At 38.6% G+C, this 19244-nt stretch overlaps 1 protein-coding gene and 1 long non-coding RNA gene across 2 annotated transcripts in view; one reads left to right on the top strand and one right to left on the bottom strand.

Annotated features, from left to right (window-relative positions):
* Window positions 1–19244, bottom strand: part of UOX (urate oxidase) — a 98984-nt gene that overhangs the window by 56407 nt on the left and 23333 nt on the right. The gene's annotated exons all lie outside the window — the stretch shown is intronic.
* Window positions 12027–19244, top strand: part of LOC132344887 (uncharacterized) — a 33462-nt gene continuing 26244 nt past the window's right edge. The window contains exon 1 of the long non-coding RNA XR_009493954.1: window positions 12027–12158. This is a non-coding gene — a long non-coding RNA (uncharacterized lncRNA). The remainder of the gene's footprint in view (window positions 12159–19244) is intronic.

Here is a 19244-nt window from a genome sequence, read left to right as displayed (position 1 = left end):
GTTGCAGGGACTGCATCTACTATGCAGTAAACAGCAAACCCACTTTTTCTTACTTGATCTTTATAACTATGCTATGCTTTAGGAACTATTATAATCCTTATTTTACTGACAAGGAAAGTGAGTCCTACAGAGTTTTAGTAACTTTTCCAGTATCACAGAGGTCCAGCTGACCTTTAAGACTATTATGGTGTTAACTTCTATTTCAAGAGATGAGTTTTAAACAATGATGTGATATAGGATAATACATATCTTGATGTCTTAATTAACCAACATTCATGGGACATAATGGTACTAGTTCAGTGGAATGCAGAGGGAAAAATGAAGTTTGTCTTCCTGTTAGAAGTAAGCATAAGTTATGGGAATTTTGAATACTTGCTAGCTAACTTACATACTTAAAAATATAAGACTTGAAATATATATTTTGGCTTTGCAGAGAGCATCTGAACATAAATAATTCCAACAAAATCAGATTAGAAGAGGAATTTTAAAGTACAAAATCTTGACTTAAAAAAGAAGAGGGTGAAAATGTTACTGAGCCCCAGCTTGGTAATAAATTTTGGTAAAGTCAGCCAGGATCATTGCTGCTTGAAGCCAGCTGACCCCAGTTAGAGAATTTTCATGTAAGGCCCTAGCAGCTTCCAGGACCACTTGTCCTGAGGACCTTCTCTTCAAAATTCCCTGAAGTGGCACCAGCTAACCCAAAACGTGGCAGTTGGAGCAAGAAACACAATTTGGGAGCCACCTTTCCTTTGAGCTGAAGCAGTTACTTCAGGAAGCTGAGGAGTTTATCCTGGGGCAACCCACCACTGTGTATGTCTCTCACCATGTCCTTTCTTTACTGGAACAAAAAGGGAGCTATTGGCTGACTGCTGGGAAAATGGGAAAGCACCAAGAAATTCTTTTGGACAATCCCAATGTAGAGCTTCAGGTCACTTCAGTCATAAATCCAGCCCCACTGTCTCAGTTAATGCTGCACAATCCCCAGAGCATGACTGCCTACGTGTCATTCAGCTAGTATATTCCAACAGACCACACTTATCAGACCTTTTCACCAATGGAAACAGCTTAATGGATCAAGGTAGGCAGTGCACCGGGTATGTGGTGGTAATCTTTAAAAAGACTGTTGGGGCAAAAGCCCTGTGCCGGGGAGCTCAGCTCAGAAGGCAGAAGTCATTCCTCTGACAAGAGCCCTACTACTCACTGAAGGCAAGCAAGTAAATACATACACAGACTCCCTCTGTGCCTTCTCTGTGGTGCATGCTCACAGAGCAATCTGGAAAGAAATCCTCATTTCAAACAATGAAGACTTAAAACATGCTTCTGAAATCCTGTCACTCTTTGATGCAGTCCATAAACCCCCACAAGTGGCCATAATGCACTTCCTGGGCCACCAAAAGGGCAAGGCTCATTTAATAAAAGGCAACTTGTTATCTGACCAAGCTATAAAGAAAGTAGCCAAGGTGGGGATGGTCAAGCCATGACTTCTCCCACAGACTGACCTGTCAAAATAGCAGCCTGTGTATCCAGAAAAGGGAAGGAGAGGGTCAAAGAGTGGAGATTCACTCTTCATCACATCTCTCCTGGTTGGGACTGTCATGCACACAGGAATGTTTTGCTTCCCAAGGCCCTCTTGGACACTGTGCTGCAGCACATTCCTAATGGTACCCTTTCTAGGAGAGATGTCACCTTAGATGACATCTAAGAGAGATGTGGACACAAAAGTATGTACTGGGGCCTAACCTACAAAGGACCATCCAACATGTCACTCAAAATTATAGAATTTGTGCTAAAAATAACCCAAAGACTGCTGTCAGACCTCCCCAGATGGGGACCCAACACAGAGGAGCCTGTGCACCAAGGACTGGCATATAGACTTCACTGAAATGCCTCGAGCCACAGGAAACTTCAGATACCTGCTAGCATTTGTGGACACTTTTTCAGGATAGGTAGAAGCATATCCCACCAGGTCAGGAAAAGCTTCCGAAGGTGTTAAAGTCCTCCTTAAGGAAATTATCCCCCAATTTGGACTGCCTAACTCCCATCAAAGAGGTGATGGGCCTGTGTTTGTTTCTAGAATAACCCAACAAGTGTCTAAAGTACTGCAAATTAATAGAAAGCTACATTCATCCTGGAGACCAAAATTAACAGGAAAAACTGAGAAAATGAATTATACATTAAAAAGGAGCATTGCTAAAATATGTCAAGAGAGGAATTTAACTTGGGATAAGGCCTTGCCAGTTGCCTTGCTATGGATCAGTGTGGCTCCCAGAAGCAGGCTTAAATTAAGCTCCTTTGAAATATTGTATGGTAGGCCATTCCAGGTGTCTGCCTTGGGGGGAGAATATATAAATGCTCTGAACAATCTAACAGTTGCCAATTATGTTAAACTCTGGACACTATACTAACCTCTGTTTGTGAGTTTGTTTCCAGTAGGTCTGCTTATCCAACTGAGTTAGTCTTATATTCTTTCTGGTCTGGAGACTGAATCCTCCTTAAAACCTGTTGAAAACAAGGGCCTGAACACTAGCTGACTGCAAGGTGGGTAGGACCACACGTGGTATTACTCATCACACATTCACCCATCAAGCTAGCTAGAGTAAAGCCATGGATTCATCACACTTGGGTTAAAGTAGCCCCACTGACATCAGAAAATGACCCAACTCCTGAGAGGCCTAGAGAGCAATAGATTTGTGAATTCTTAGAAGGGTTAAGATTTCTCTTCAAAAAGAGTAAAATTTCATCACAGAGGAGATGTGATGAGATTCAGATTTCATCACAGAAGGAATTTCATTAGGTTCAAATAGTTGTAAATAAAGACAGAGAAGTGTACTGCTTACTAAAAATTTTAGGAATATTCCAGACCACAAGCCAATCACTTCCATTTCATGATCACACCCTCATCACCTCTGTTCAGTGGGAAGTAACCAGAAAGATCATCACCCATTTTCCTACAAGACTGTGGAATGAACATTGACGGTGGGGAATTATAATAGGGGTGGGGTAGGCACTACCTCTAGCAGCCCCTCTTGGCCATTGGTCAGCACCACAGTGGGCCCCTCCCCCTATTCTGTATAAAGGGATCCTGGAATTTGGCTGAGAAAAGATGGGGCTCTTTTATTTATTTATTTGAGATGCTAATCTGCCATCATCTCAGTCTGCTAGCTTTCCGATTAAAGTCACTATTCTTTGCCCCAACAACTTGTCTCCCGATTTATTGGCCTGTCATGCAGTGAGCAGAGAGAGCTTGGACTTGGTAAGAAAAACTTGATCCAACAGTATGAATGAATAAAATGAGTAGTGAATAAAGAATAATGAATAAAAGGAAAAAGAGACAGCAAAGGTGAAGAAATTCAAATGAACTAAACATGCACAATAAGTATATTTACTCTCAAAAGTAAATCCAGACCTTCTAGAAAAGTGGTTTCATACCAATTTCAACAGAACAATCTATCGGAGAAGAGAATCAAAATCAGAATTCATAGAATGAAAAGTATAGGAATGTGACAGAGAGAAGAAATAGAAGATGCTGGTTCATTGGAAATGCAGAGAAAGGATGTGTTTCTCATTGAAGTAGAGATGGGATGTGACTGGACCTTCATTGAGGAAGGAAAAAAAATGCCAGAACTAAAGAGGCCTGGTAGTTCAAGGCTATCAAATACTAACCCTGGGATGAAAGAATATATGTTGGTGTTGGTAGCTTGGTGGAACTTAGAGGCAGCTATAATAAACCAAAGGAGAGCTAGTATTGCTATCTTTCTCAAGCATGTGCCCAGGATTGTTACCTAGTCAAGCTGATTCCCATAGAGACAATTGGGACATATCTTTAGGGTAATAACATTATTGGAAGGAAACAAATATTTGAGAACATGAGGTATTTTAAATTGATTCCCTTTGGGAGAAAGAGGAAAATATGGGAGATATTAGTGAATGAAAATTTCTAAACCATGACTTAAAACAATGAAATTAAAGAGCCATGTCTAAGATGGGATTGTATCTTTCCAAGAAGTGTAAGACTGTTTGTCTATAAACTACTTAATGTAATTATGAAGAAAAGTTAGAAATAAACCTATAGCAATAACAATTAGAGTAAAAGATGGTAGTTCTAACATGGAAACTCCAAGATATTTTTCTGCTGTGCCCTCTTCTTAGGAAAGCTATTTTCCCCAGTTTGTTGGTGTCAAGAAAAGATCTTTCTTCTCTAGATCCAAATGGCTGGAGCAAGTGAGCTTGTAACACCAAAGAACATAAGTTATAGGCCATTATAAGGCAATTAGATATGGGAGATACAGCAGGGGTACCAAGACTGAGTTTGGGGATTGGACACTTGGTCTGGAAGGTCATGTCCATTGCAGATAACATCACCATTTTTTACCTTGTGCACATATAACCAACAAATGCTAGGGTGCAGAAGCTGGAGAATGGTACAGACGAACCTCAAAATCAAAGAAGCATGGAGAGATAGCAATTCCTAAGTGTCAGATGTTAGTTGAGTTACTTGTGGAGCTCAGCTATCCTCCATGGTCACATATTCTATAACATACTCCTATATTCTGTCATTATGCTATGCTATGCTAAGTCACTTCAGTCGTGTCTGACTCTGTGTGACCCCATATACAGCAGCCCACCAGGCTCCCCTGTCCCTGGGATTCTCCAGGCAAGAACACTGGAGTGGGCTGCCATTTCCTTCTCCAATGCAGGAAAGTGAAAAGTGAAAGTGAAGTCACTCAGTCGTATCCAACTCTTAGCGACCCCATGGACTGCAGCCTAGCAGGCTCCTCCGTCCATGGGATTTTCCAAGCAAGAGTACTGGAGTGGGGTGCCATTGCCTTCTCCAATTCTGTCATTAAAGCCCCCATATTTAGTTTAATTTGAGTAGGTACCTAATTCTTACAAGCAAACAATTCTTATCTAAATTATGCAGAAAAAAGCATGACTATGAGTGTGTTACAAATCATTTCAATAAAAATAATAGAGAATTGTGTCCTAAACAAGTCTCACAGTCTCATACACCAGGTGTTTTACATACTAACATAGAATATGGGTTATAAAGGAGATACATTTGATATTGTAGCATGGCATGGTAAATATACTTTCACAGGAAGCACTTGATGGGATAGAACAAGAAAGACTTACGACGTAGTTTCAAATATTCAGACATTTACTGAGGGTCTCATCCAGCTAAAGTTAATTCTTGGTTAACTTTTAGTTTAATACACAGACAATTTCATCTCCCAAAGAGCAGATGAAATGCCTAGAGGAATTTCAACTCTGAGCCAAAACTAGCCAGAAAGGAGGAGTTTGTTGGTGAAAGGAAAGTAATGGTGTCCCAGGAGAAAACTTCTCTGGACGATCATCAGGAAAACAGAAGTTGAATATAGCCTAAGATTAGAAAGCCTGAGATTGAGGTACAGAAGAAAATATGATTCACGGCAGAAGATTCTTTAAGGGGATATAGTTTAAAGGGTTAAGAAGTTATCAAAAATGAAATTCTGACTATGTGGTTTCTCTATAAGAAAGAAATGGAAAAGCAATGTAATTATACAGTTTTCCCACAAGGTTATATATAACAGTTGCATACAAAGCATAAGAGAAAAAGACCAATGAAAAAATAATAAAAGAATGGCATCAATCTATATAAAGAATTACATGAAAGAAAAAAGGCTACTTGTTGCAAAAAATGCTAAGGTTAACAAAAAAAGTTTTATGCTTATATTTTATCAGGATACACTGGAACAAATAGTAGTTTACGAATACCAAAAAAAAAAAAACCCTTTGTCTCTTTTATTTCTGTCTTTTCAGTAAAGGTGAATGGTATTTAAACTGAGAAGGTATGGGAAAAAAATGGACAGGGATGACTAAATCAAGACCTCTGCAAAGTAATTTTAAGAAAGTACATTTTAAGAAAGTTTCCCTACCTTGAGTTCACGTTTTCAGGCCCAATAAATTACAGCTGAAAACTACTAAAAAACCAGAGATCTTTGCAGAAACATGGAGGACAGGTAAATATCATTTTAATTTCCAAAACGGGATGGAAGGTATGGTCTGAAATTTAATCACCAGAATGACCCTGCAGTGAATCTTTAAAGGGCCAGATTGTAAGCACTTAGAAAATGATCAGTTAGACAATCTGCCGGTGTGAGAATGAACCAAGCCCTCTAAGAGTCAGGCATCTTTGACTACCTCATTTCCATTTGGACAAGAGTTACAGGTGGATCAGTGGTAAAGAATCTGCCTACCAATGAAGGAGATGTGAGTTCGATCTCTGGATGGGGAAGACCACTGAACAAGGAAATGGCAACCTACTTCAAGTAGTCTTGCCTAGGAAACCCCATGGACAGAGGAGCCTGGCTGGTTATAATCCATGGGGTCACAAAGAGTAGGACACGACTTAGTGACTAAACAGCAGCAACAGCAAAATTGTAGTAGGTAGGAAATCCTTGAATAGCAACAAAATAGATATCTCTCAATACCCTGCGGTCAAGATGAAAACATTGGGTGAATGTGAATACAGACTGATGAATTTATACATTATTCAAAGTGTAGTCAAGGTGAATTTATGTCCATTTAAAAGGAGGTTCTTGGTGTCATACCAAAGAGCCTGAGCACTTTTTCCAATTTAATCCATCAAACATAGTCTGTACCAAACACTGTGATGAGCAAAAGGAACAACAAGGAACAAGACAGACAGTTTCTGCCCTTAAGGATCTTAAATCTGAGTCTGTCAGGTCTGTTCCATAAACATTTTTAGATGACTTTGGTGAATATCCAGAAAACACGTTAATTACATTTTTATATGACAAGTAGGTAAAAAAAAATAGTAGATCCTGCAGATGATGACATTTATTCCCAAGGCTAGTGTAATAGATTAAATTAAATAATACTGAATATAATAAAGATAAATATGTCTCTTCCCTTGAATCCAAAATTAACAACGACAAAAACCCACAATGACATCATAGAGGTAACAGGTTGAAGGAACATATAATTTAACAGCAGATGACAGAAAATGATTCACGGACTTTGGCAGAAAACACAATATGACTATGCAGTGTGACTGGCTGGAAAAGGAAAAAAAGAAGATACTATAATACTGAGAAGTATGCATCGAACATATATTAGAAAGAGTAAGTAAATAGACAGTGGCCCAGGTATCATCTTTATGAGATATACACAAACAGTGAAGGATGTGTAGAAGAAATGGGGCAGAATAAAGATGGCTTCTGTGACAGAAGGAAACAGAAATGTCTATCCCCAAAAAGGGTCACTGGGAACAGGATACAAACCTTCAAATATATAAAAGACTATTCTGTGGAGGAGGGTCTATACTTGTTCTGTATGACATCTAGAGGCTGAGGTAAGATAAAGCAATGAAAACTAGAGTGAACCACATTCAGCTCAAATGAAGTACAAACCATGTTGTCCAAACATTTACCCATAGCCAGTGAACTCTATGGGGTCTACCGTACAAGGCTTCTCTCTAGCCACTGTCCCACTGCTCTCCCACCCACTCATTACAGGTCACCTACTGTTATCCTTCCTGTTCCTCAAACTCACCAACCCGACCTCAGCCTCGTGTTCTTGCTAGTCCTGCTGTCTGAAAAGCTTTCCCCCAGATGTGTACATGGTTGGCCTTTTATCATTAAGGCCCTTAGCATTAAGGTAAATTCTGATGAGAAGGCTTTTCTGGCACCCTATCTAAGTTAGCATCTCCAGTCACTTTGCAATGCAACACTATTTTATTTTAGCATTCATCCCTATATGATATTATCTTCATGGTGGTACATGGACTTTTGCTTCCTATTCACTGTTGAATTCCCAGCCCCTTGTACAATGCCTGGAACATTGGGTGCTCAGTGAATATTGGTTGAATGTATGAATGAATGTAAAGTTGATGAGATCTGCCAGAATATATGTTTGAGTGAAGAGCAAAAGCTCATTGGGAAGGCTATAGTAGGGGAGATTAGCACACAGACTAAAAAGTATAACTGGGTGGTCTTAAAGACCTTTTCAATCCTGAAGTTCTGTAATTAATCCCTAATTTATGGAATGCATTATAATTTCACTAGTGGTTTGAGAGAGATGATAAATGATAATTGTAATTGATTGGAACAGCCAAGAAGGCTTCATCAAAGATGTAATTGTTGTTGTTCAATTCCTAAGTTGTGTCTGACTCTTTGACCCCATTGACTGCAGCATGACAGGCTTCCCTGTCTTCCTAGAGTTTGCTCAAACTCATGTCCATGGTGGAATTTAGACAGTAGGAATGGGAGGAAAGATGTTTTAGGAGAAACAAATATCATGAACAAAGTCTCAGAGGCAGAGCTGAGTACCATATGAGTGGGAGACAACTGTAAGAAGTTAGGGTCATCTAAAGGAGAGGATGTGCTTTGGGAACTTGAGACTAGACAGATAGAGTAGGGCCACAATACAAGGTGGGACCTTAAAGCCAAACTATGAATTAAACTCTGTGGGAAAATCCTGAGTATCCTTGAGAAGATAGGTGAAGACCATGATAAAGGCAATGATTTAAGAGATGTTAATCTCTGGTAGAATCTGAGCCTTGTAATTGATTTGAACTAAATTATATCCCTTCAACTATAAAACAATTTATTATTTTCTAATCTATTCCATTTTAGGAGGCTCTAACAATAATCCTGATGTAAGATATGAGGTCCTGACCTAAGATAGTAACAAGTGAAACAAAAAGATTAATGTGAGAGACTTTTTTTAAAAAGCTATCAGGATTTCATGCCTAAATTAATAATAACTATAGTTATTTTCATAATGGAACCCAAAATATAGTAGGTGCTCAATAAATATTTGCTTATGTACCATAACAAGATTCTATTACTGAACACTGGCAAGATATCTAGAATCCTTTGTGTAACAATGGCAATGAATTTGCACATATTCTCTCACTCAGAATCCATTGTCCTGCCGGTGGCTGGGTGAGCATGGTCAGGTGAAAACGATGTCCTCTATTGTAAACTGTCCCTATGACTTATATGACTGTGACCTTATTAGAACCATGCTCCATTCAGAACAGTTGTTACAACCTCATGTGACCAGGCCTCTGTGAGGCAGCACCATAAAGGGATCAGAAAGTTTTCTTATCCATCTTGCCAGCACTTATGCAATAAATATAGTCCTTTCCAATTAATCACTTTAAAAGCCCATCCCTTTCATCTCATTCTTCCCAGCCTTCCTGACACTTCTCTTTACAAAAGTCTTTTAGAAGCCACACACCAGCCAAACAATTAAAATAACTCATCACTGTATAGGCTTGGTTCATGCCATGTAACTCTCTGCCAGATCTCCTTAAAAGCATCAACACAACTCCCTGCTTCAGGCAGCGCTGGTTAGAGACCAAGATCTCAATTGACCCCAACACCCTTTCACTTCTTCTTCCTTGTTAACTGGCCTTTCTTCTTCTCTCTCCATTTGATTCATTTATTTATAATATTGCTTGATTTTTGTTGCTGTTTTTCCCCCACATTTTTTTGCCAAAGAAATGTCAAATGTATTTGTTATGTGAATGAATTCAGTATGCTACCGTAAAAGAGCCCAGTTGATTTTGGGAAGAGGTGTAGCACAGTGTAACAGACTCCAGGAGATAGCAGAGGACAGAGGAGCTTGGCGTGCTGCCATCCATGGGCTTGCAAAGTCAGACACGACTTACGACTGAACAACAACAACACAGGGCAACAGCTCTGGAATCACACAGCCTGGGTTTGAAAGCTGGCTCTGTTGAACTTGAGCAACTATCAGCTGTATGACCTTCTACAAATTATTTAACCTTTCTAAGCTACTTTCTTAAACTGAAAAATAAGAATGTTAATAAAAGGAATAAGATAACCTTGTAAAATACTTAGTTCTTAGCACATAAAAAATTTCCCCACCTTCCATTTAAAACTATCAGAACAATAATAAAGATTAACTACATTAATTGATCTTAATAATTCAGAGATTGAGGGAAAATCAACTGCTCTGTCTGTACCACACTCTAACAACTACTCAATCTCATGAAGAAATTGGTCTAACAGACACAGGTGTAAATACAGTAAAGGAACTGAAAATGCGATTTATTTGAATTGTTCTCTTTCTCCATGGTGATAATGTTTTCTCAGTAACAAACAGATGAATAAATAAAAGCCAGTAATTTTTTACTTTATCTCACACTTGAGGAGTCAAGAGGAAATGAATATAAGAAATACTCTCAGAGAAGAGAAAGGTGCAGGCATGAGCCTTACAAATTCCATGAGAATTTTTTGCAAGTGTTTTCAATACAAGATTAATAAGTAGACTAAAGGGCGCTGCAGCCATATTTGCAGAGCAAACAGGCATGAGGCCCTTCATGAGATCAGGGCTTTGAAGGTTTAAATTCCAATTCTGCTGCTTTCTATGCAGCTTCAACCAATTTGCTTAAGCCTTCAAAGCCTTGACTTTCTCATCTGTGAAATGGAGACAATTAAGAAAAATAATATATGTAAAGTTCTTATACAAGATAAGCATCAGTGTTTATTGAATCCTTACTCCTCTAGGCAATGTAAACTAAATAAAATTGTTTTTATCAGGGCTACTGGGCTACATCACTCAAAGTGTACATGGTACAAAGAGGATTTTGTATCTGGATATTAGGCAGGCAGGTCTTCAACAAATATTTGATCATTTGTTTTGGCTTTAATGGAATTGCTCTGCATACCCCAACAGCTAATCTCAGATCTGCTTCATAACCTTTGTAGGTAGAGAGGCTACCAGCTTCCTAGGTCTGCAGCATCCTGACCTAATCCCAAGATCCTGTCTATTTCATTCACCACAATTTCTTCATTTCCTGTAGTCTCAGAGTGTTTCCAGTGGCTTGGCAGAAGAGCTATCCACAGAAGACAATCTTTTTAACGTATTTGGACTGTGTTAAGCTTCCACTATATTTAATTATCACTCAGTGGTCAGGAGGTATTTCAAAGAGATTGAAGGAAGAAGAATAATTTGAATGATTGTCCTGTACAATAAATTACATCAATGTCATGTATCTACAAACATCGGAAAAGGGGGCTAGCTCTCTTTTTTCCATTTTGGGTGAGAAGATTGCTATAAGCCTTAGAGACTATTGAATCTGAAAGGAGTGGGGAGCTCCCAACTTTGGGCAGGTTTGGGCTGAGTGACTCTGGGTCAGCTAAATGCCTGGATTGTGGGTTGGGAGGTGGATAGGGAGGTCCTTCAGACTCAGGGGCAAAACAGGAAAATGAAAATCCTACTCTTTGGTGCATATTTTATGAAGAGAAATATATGAATCAATTTGAAATAACTATTTCATAGACTAATTTTTTGTATTCCTTTCCTGTTTTTAACATAATTTTTAAATTTTAAAATAGCTTTTTTTATTAAAAAAAGATACATGTTTACTGAAGACTATTATACAGACAAGCAAAAGGAAAATAATTCAAAGTACATCTGCGAAAAAGCAGATCAGTGGTTGCCTGGGCCTGGAGGGTGGGGGAGATAAAATTGATTAAAGTGGACATAGAGAAACTTTTTGTGGTGGTAATGATTATGAATTCTTATATATTGTCAAAATTCATCAAACTGTATACTCAACCTGGGTGTGATTTATTGTATGCAAATTATACCTAAAAAGCCAATTCATACTTTTCAAAGTACTTTGTCATTACCCATACAAAACTATTGTTAATATCCTTATGTACATTTTTTCAAATGATTTTTCTATGTATCTATGAATAATAGATACATATTTGTACATATACATATACATAAACATATACATGTTTATTTGTTTATACAAAAAAGGTATCATTTTTATCAAATATAACAGCTTTCTATCAATTTCAATTTTTTATTCTCTTACTTGGAAGTAGATTTTACCACCATAACCACAAAACATATTACATAACACAGAAGAGAAAAAATTGATCTGGAGAAAGAGAAACAGGGGAAGCTATTCTGACTTTTACAGCCTCCAGGATCTCATTATTGATGATTCAACAATCACTGTACACCTAATAGGCACTGCATAAAGGCTGGATAGCAACACCTGCCATTAGTAATGTCATGGTAACTGAGTGCTAAGAAGCCCACTGGCAGCTCCTGCCAATACCCTGACTACATCACATCTCATGACTCACTCATCTGCCTGTGAAAATGTGAGTCCACCTGTAGGTTTATGCCTGGTGTACACCCGTACAACCCTGTGCTTCTAGAGATTTACTAGACATTTTAAAAGAGGGGACAACAGAAAATGCTGACCACTTCCTCCAAAGGCAAAGCTATCATTTTCCAGAGCTAATTATAAGGCAGGCGAAACTTTACCTCTGCCCTCTTACAGTTTCCAGCCAGGACTAAGAACTGATACAAGAGAGTTAACAGGGGGGAAATAATACAAGTTTTATGTAATATAAGTTTTACATAATAAAATTTCTAAGTTCATGGGGCCGTCACAAGGAAATGAAGACCCAAAGAAGTGGCAAAACCTAAATGCTTTTACACTAGGTTAAGCAACTAGAGGCAATTGTAGAAAAGTAACTAAAATAAACAGGGAGGCTAATGGAAGAAAGGAATCATTTTAACCAGGTCTGTTTGTACAGAATTTTCTTAGCTTCAACTCCTCACTTCAGGGATCAGAATGTTTCTTTCCTCTTGGTAGGGAGATGACATCTTTCACATGGAAGTTTTATCTCCTGCTTTTAGGAAGAAAAGGGGAGATCAGAACACTCCTATTACACTTGCTGTTTTTCAGGTGCCTTTAGCTTAAAATAATCCTTCTGCAACAGTGGCATATTTTGGAGTAATATTCTGGTTTCCTTTATAATTCTGAACCTCCAAGAACCAATTCTCTTATCTATGTGAGAATTTGGAAATAGAGAAAGAGCTAGAAGAATTAAAGTCAAAATCATCCCAGCAGTTAACACAGATGTCAGTGTACAGATACAATTACAGGGAAAGCAGCAGCAATTACCGCCTGGCTTCTGCCTCTGCATCTGTGGTTATCTGTGTGTGTAGGTGGGCTACTCAGTCCAAGAGAGAGAATTATACCTCCTACCAGGGGTATTAAACAAAGATTCTAACTATGAGGTAATCTGTCTCTGGGATATATGGTTCCTAAAGAACAGAAAAGGAGGCTGTTAAACTCCAGCTTACCAGAGACAAAATAATCTGGCCTCATTGACAGAAAAACAAGAACAGAACACTAGTGAGATTTCATGACTCATTTAGAGCAGTACCATATGCAAATGATGGTTTAATCAGGGCTTCCTGATGACTCAGGTGTACACACCTCCAAGATGAAAGAGTGCCTAGTGACCAAGGAGAGGCCAAGCCAAGCTGAAGGCTTGCCAGTTTTATCTCTATATCCAAGAAGTCAGACTTCTGCACCCTCAGCTCTCACCTGAACCCAGGGAAGAGACCTGGAGACAGGAAGGCCTGTATCCCTTTGGGCCAGGGCTCTGCATAATGGCACCTGAGTGGCTGAACAAGCTGTTCCCCACGTCTGTGTCTGTACGTTGTATGGCTGGAGCTGCTCTTGGGCCCTCACTCAGCAAGTATGTACAAAGTGAGGGCAATATATGAGAAGCAGGGAGTCAGGACACACTGAAAACAGCAGAGAAGTGACTAATGACAGGGTGGAGGACAGAAGAACTGCAAATGCACAGCTGTCTGGAGCCATTTAGCATTGGGCTAAGAGCCCTGAGGACCTCAAATATTCCTGAGGTCATGGCAGCATTGTAGCATTGGACAATGATTGATGTTCAAAGCAAGTCATCAAGATAAGGTCAAATTATATTCAGAACATTTTGTTTAAGAAGGCAAAGTAGAGCATTTGGGAAAAATCACTTTCCAAAATAAAGTTTTAAAGTTGGCATTTAAATTCAGGTTATATCATGTTGGCTGTTAATAGCACTTCCACTTAAAATATTAAGCATAATCCCCAAAAAAGAATAAAATACTTAAAAATAAACCTACCTAAGGAGGTGAAAGACCTGTACTCAGAAAACTGTAAGATACTGATGAAAGAAATCAAAGATGACACAAACAGATGGAGAGGTATACCATATTCTTGGATTGGAAGAATTGATATTGGGGAAATGACTACAGATTTGAGGCAACCTACAAATTTAAATGTAATCCCTATCAAATTACCAAAGAATTAGAATAAATTTATAATTTGTATGCAAACACAAAAGGTCCCAAATAGCCAAAGCAATCTTAAGAAAGAAAAACAGAGCTGGAGGAATAAGGCACCCTGACTTCAGACTATACTACAAAGCTACAGTAATCAAAACAGTATGGTACAGGAACAAAAATGGAAAATAGACCAGTGGAACAGGATAGAAAGCCCAGAGATAAACCCATGCACCTATGGTCACCTAATCTATGAAAAAGGAGGCAAGAATATACAATGGAGAAAAGACAGTCTCGTCAATAAGTGATGCTGGGAAAACAGGACAGCTACTTGTAAAAGAATGAAATGAGAACACTCCCTAATACCACACAAAAATAAACTCAAAATGGATTAAAGACTTAAATGTAAGGCTGGACACTATAAAACTCTTAGAGGAAAACATAGGCAGAACATTCTTTGACATAAATTGCAGCAAGAATTTTTGATCCACCTCCTGGAGTAATGAAAATAAAAACAAAAATAAGCAAATGGGATCTAATTAAGCTTAAAAGCTTTTACACAGCAAAGGAAACCATAAACAAAACAAAAAGATAACCCTCAGAATGGAAGGAAATACTGCAAACAAAGCAATCAACAAGGGATTAATCTCTACAATATACAAACAGCTCATGCAGCTCAATCTATACATTAAAAAAAAATAACCCAATCAAAAAATAGACTTTTCTCCAAAGAAGACATACAGATGGCCAAAAAGCATATGAAAAGATGATCAACATCACTAATTATTAGAGAAATACAAATAAAAGCTACTATGAGGTATCACCTCACATGGTCAGAATGGCCATCATAGAAAAATCTACAAATAATAAATGCTGGAGAGGGTTTGGAGAAAAGGGAACTCTCCTACACTGTTGGTGGAAATGTAAATTGGTACAGCCACTATGGAGGACAGTATGAAGGTTCATTAAAAAACTAAAACTACCATATGACCCAGCAATTCCACTCCTGGGAATATACCCAGAGAAAACCATAATTTAAAAGACACAAGTACCCCAATGTCCATTGCAGCACTAGTATAAGAGCCAGGACATGGAAGCAACCTAAATGTCCATCAATGAGGAATGGATAAAGATGTGGTACATATATACAATGGAAAGTTACTCAGCCAAAAAAAGAAAAAAATAATGCCATTTACAGCAATGTGCATGGACCTAGAGATTGTCATACTGAGTGAAATGTCAGATACAGACAAATATCACATGACATAGTTTATATGTGGAATTTTTTTTTAATTGGCAATTTTTTAAAAAATGAACTTATTTACAAAACAAAAGTAGAGTCACAGCTGTATTAGAAAACAATCTTACACTCCCAGGGGATAAGGGGTGAGGGGAGAGGGATAAACTGGGGAATTAAGACATATGCATACTACTATATATAAAATAGATACCTAATAAAAATCTACTGTATATCATAGGGAACTCTACTCAATACTCTGTAATGGCCTATATGAGGAAAAGAATCTAAAAAAAAAAAAAGAGTAGATATATGTAGATGTATAACTGATTCACTTTGCTGTACACTTGAAGGTAACACAACACTGCAAATCAAATATATACCAATAAAAAATCTTTAAATATACATATTAGGTATATTCAATATTACTATGCTAAAATCCCATCCAGAGAATTGACTTTTATCTATGTAGTCTTACTGATATATAAATATATATATACAGACATTAGACACCTATTTTTAAATCAAATAAAGTCTTGCCATTTCTTCCAGGAACTGATGCCATTAATTACTTCCACCTCCTTGATCTCTACTAGATCTTTCTCTCCAACATATAAGCATGTTCAAGTCTCTCCTAAACAAAACAAAATAAGAAAGTCTGCCTAGGTCCTACTGCACCCCACCCTCTCCCAGCACTGACCTATGCCTTTCCTTTCCTTCATAATCAAACTTTCAAGAATAGCTCTGAATCTTGTGGCCACTTCTCTAAGAAATTCTTTGCCATTTTCCAATGCTTAATTTTTATTAAGTTTCAATCTTATCTTCTGCATATTTGCATTTGCACAGTTGACTGCACCCCCGTTCTTAAGCCACGCTTTCCTCCAGACCCCTGTGATACTTCTTTGCTATATTTTCTTCCTACCTCTGTCTTACCAGGTCCCCTTTCAACTTTACCTTTCCTGTCTGAATCCTCAGTGTCAGCATTTCTTAGGGTTCTATCTCTGGATATCGTCTCATTGGAAACATCCTCCCTGGGCAATCTCTCCCACTCTTTCTTTGATGACACTTTCATCTATATTTCTGCAAAGTTCTTACTTGTGTCCATTATTTGCATGTGACTGTGTAAACCAAAGTGAGTGACCACCTCCACCTGGATGGCACTTAAAATGTCCCGTATTCAAGTCTTGCTCTTCAGACCTCCTCTTCCTTAGGTTTTCCCTACCTAAGAACCACTCATCAATAACCCAAATTTGGAGACACTATAGATTCTTCCCTTTCTTTCATTCACTCATCCAAACAACCACCATCTCCTCTTGATTCTGCTTCTTTAGTATCTCTCACCTCCTTTAGTATCTCTCAAAGCCAGCCTCCTGCCTGGTTCCTGTGTGCTGCTTTAGTTGCATGTTGGATCAAGGTAAGTCCTCAGTTCTCACCTTAATACTTCAGTTATTGTTTCCTGAACTTTCTGCTGGTAATCTTTGACTCTTCTTTGGAATTTTGTATTTGCTAATCTAGGTTTCTTCTCGCTCACAATCCAGGACATGAGGCTCCTGTCTGGTTACACAGTCCAAAGGTCATTCTTCCTTTTATCTTACCACCACCTTCATAAGGTGGAGAGAAACAGGATAAATGCTCTTGATTGAGGATACTCCCCCATAAACCATAGATCAGTCATACATGATTGTCATTCTGCATTGATGGTGCCTTTGTTGGCCTCCCATTATGCTCTGAATTGTTTTATAGTTCCTGACTGCTGATTTCAATATCTGGATAATCAATGGGTCCACTTCTACGATCTGCCTTTTCTATTGATTATTAGCCACATTTTATTGCCTTATTGAATGCCCATTATTTTTATATTATATGCCAGACATTAGGCATAAAGATGTCATAAAGATTCCAAATGTTCCCTTCTACCAAAGAGAGCTCACCCTTTCCTCTGTTAGGCTAAGAGGATAAGGAGTTGGTCACTTTCATTACATGAGAATATGATGTGCATTGGGCCTCATTATAGTTTTATAAAGACTTGGTCTACCTTGGATCTGACACTGTTTTGAGCATATGACTCTCCTGGGCTTGTGATTGTGAGCCTAAGAGTCTTCAGCAACTTAGCCCTGGAAGACTACAAGAGATCTAGATCTGCCCTTCAGAAATTCTAGCCCAGCTCTTCAGCCTCCTGTTCCACAGCACTTTAAGTCAATATCTTGAGGAGATACTAGAGGCAAAGTCTTCCTCAGAGGGCTTTTGTTTCCTAAGCATTTAAAGACTAAAGGAGGTAGATTTCATTTTGTCTTTTGAAATTTTTTCCCCTAGATGTGTAGCCTCCTGTGCAGTACCTGAATTCAGCAAACTTGTTATGGGGGATCTCTGCCATACGTTTGAGTCTTCTTTTTCCTATTTTTCCCATCACTGAATTATACTTGCTAAGAACTTCACTGGTTTTTCTTTGCCCCAGCAGAGGTTTTCTGCCTGAACAAATCCTTTGACCACACTCAGAATCAGCAAGTGTCTTTGGGAACAAATAACAGACAGTGTCAATTCACTTTAGAAAGCACTCTACTCTCTCTCTGTTTATCTAATCCTTAGATTATCTAATCCTTACTGCTTCCATAGCAACTGGTTGCGTTTAAAATACAATTTTTGTCACTTATCCAGGTTAACCTAGTTGTTGTACTCAGAGGAGTGTTGGCTTGCCATGGTGAACTATATCTTACCCAGAAGAGAAAATCTCATATGAGACTGTTTGATCCCTATCTCAATATTTTGTGCACAATACACAGTAATGTGCCATGAATTTTTAATTCATGAACAAAGAAATCATCTCAGTTCTCTTAGCATCATTTTCTCCTAGTGAGATAGTAATATTTTACATGAATTTAATGCTTAATGGTATATAAAATATTTTCAATTCAGGAAATAATTCATTTAATTCTTATAATACATCTTCAGTAGGAGTTATAATAATGATTGGTAAGATTAAAAATGGCTACTATTTACTGAGTACTTATTCTGTGCCTGCTGCTGCTGCTGCTAAGTCGCTTCATTCGTGTCCAACTCTGTGCGACCCCATAGACGGCAGCCCACCAGGCTCCCCCATCCCTGGGATTCTCCAGGCAAGAACACTGGAGTGGGTTGCCATTTCCTTCTCCAATGCATGAAAATGAAAAGTGAAAGTGAAGTCGCTCAGTCATGTCCGACTCTTAGCGATCCCATGGACTGCAGCCCACCAGTGTTATGCTAAGTACTTTACATACATTATCTTATTTAATTCCTGCAATAAAGTTGGGATATAGTTCTCTCCCTTCTTCCATGAGAAAATTGAGGCTAGAAAATGCTAAGTGACTTGTCTAAGTGCTCAGCAGAATTGTTGGGATTCAAATACAGTATGTCTGGTTCCCAGTCCAGGAAAATTTTCACGCATTTCAGCTTTTTATCTGAGATGACATCAGTTTTCCTACTAGGTTCAATTAAAATACCTGAAATTCTTCAATCTATAACCTTTCCTAAGCACTGTGCTGTGCTTAATCACTCGGTTGTGTCCGACTCCTTGCAACCCCATGGACTGTAGCATGCCATGCTTCTCTGTCCATGGGGATTCTCCAGGCAAGAATACTGAAGTGGGTTGCCGTGTCCTCCTCCAGGGGATCTTCAGAACCCAGGAATTGAACCCAGGTCTCCTGCATTGCAGGCAGATTCTTTACTGTCTGAGCCACCAGGGAAGCTGAATAATAATGGAGTGGGTAGCCTATCCCTTCCCCAGCAGATCTTCCTGACCCAGGAATCGAACCAGGGTTTCCTGCGTTGCAGGAGGATTCTTTACCAGCTGAGCTACCAGGGAAGCCCTTCCTAAGACTAGATAAACACAAAATATAAT

The sequence above is a fragment of the Bos taurus genome, chromosome 3, assembly GCF_002263795.3.
Source record: "Bos taurus isolate L1 Dominette 01449 registration number 42190680 breed Hereford chromosome 3, ARS-UCD2.0, whole genome shotgun sequence".
NCBI classification, from domain to species: domain Eukaryota; kingdom Metazoa; phylum Chordata; class Mammalia; order Artiodactyla; family Bovidae; genus Bos; species Bos taurus.
The sequence above is the reverse complement of the archived record's forward strand: the minus strand, read 5'-3'. Positions and strand labels throughout refer to the sequence as shown.